Genomic DNA, 1,528 nt, shown 5'->3' on the forward strand with positions numbered 1-1,528 from the left:
GTGATATGGACCTTTATTATGCAGTCTGTCGCTTTTATTTCTTCCATATCACAAGATTGTATAGAGCTTATTTTCTCCACACTAATAGATCGTACATATTTAGAGAGCAATTTTTATTGCATGCAACAATGACAACTTACTTGAAGGATCTTACTCAATCCATAGGTAGATATGGTGGACTCTCATGGCAAAACCGGGTTTAAGGATATTCGGAAGCACAAGCAGTATCTCTACTTGGTGCAAAGAATTTGGCTAGCATGAGGGAGAAAGGCAAGCTCAACATGTTGGATGATCCATGAAAATATACATTATTTCAGATATAAAAAAGAAAACATTTTAAATATTATGTTGTCTTCCTTGTCCAACATCAACTTTTTAGCATGTCATATTTTAATGAGTGCTCACAATCATGAAAGATGTCCAAGATAGTATATTTATATGTGAAAACCTCTCTTTCTTTATTACTTCGTATTAAGAAAAACGATGACCAGAACTATGTTTGTCAACTCTCAACAACTTTTATTCATCATACTCTTTATATGTGAAGTCATTACTCTTCATAAGATCAATATGATCTCTTTAATTCTTTTTATTCTTTCTTTTATTCCCTCAAGATCATAGCAAGATAACCAAGCCCTCGACTCAAAACTAATCTTTATTATATATAGCTCACAGACTCGATTACATAGAAGGATCGTAAAGGAAAACTCAAAACTAAATCATACTAAAAATTTATTCTACTAGGTCAAGATATTACCAAAAAGGTCGAACTAAGAAAAAGGTAAAGATAGGAGTGTGATGGTGATATGATACCGGGGCACCTCCCCCAAGCTTGGCAGTTGCCAAGGGGGGTGCCCATACCCATGTGATTATGTCTCCTTCCTCGGAGGTGGTGATGATGGAGTTGTTGATGACGTAGGCTTGTTGTCCAACATCGAGCGTAGGAGGTGCTCCAACTTACGAATAATTCCCTTGAGTACGGTGATATGCTCTTGCAACGGAATATTTTCATGAGTTAGATACTTGTTCTGCACCCGAACTATTTCAATCATCTTGAAAGCTTCAATTTTAGTAGGGTTAAGAAGATTATAATGAGGTTAAAGGATGTCTTCTTCTTCTGCCGCCGAAGCTTGATCCTCCATGGCCTTCTTGATCCTATCATCCTTGTTGATCTCCCCGGGTTCTTCTCTCTTCAGCTCTATCTTCATTATCCAAGCATCGTCGCCCTCATTGTTGGAGGAGGGGGACGACATGATGCCTGGCCTTGACAACTCTGGCAGAAAACAACTCGAAACAAAAACGGAGGATATTTGCGTGGTATGGTGGTCAAAACCTTCGGAAGATTATATAATGAAATTTTACTGACCAAAAGAAGTATCGTGCAAAAAAATGGAGTCCGGAGGGCACACGAGGTGCCCACGAGGCAGGGGGCGCGCCCAGGGGGGTAGGGTGCGCCCTCCAACCTCGTGGATGCCTCGTGTCCTCTTCAGACTACTTCTTATTTTCCCATTTTTCTTAAATATTCCAA

Source organism: Triticum dicoccoides, chromosome 4B (assembly GCF_002162155.2).
Source record: "Triticum dicoccoides isolate Atlit2015 ecotype Zavitan chromosome 4B, WEW_v2.0, whole genome shotgun sequence".
NCBI classification, from domain to species: domain Eukaryota; kingdom Viridiplantae; phylum Streptophyta; class Magnoliopsida; order Poales; family Poaceae; genus Triticum; species Triticum dicoccoides.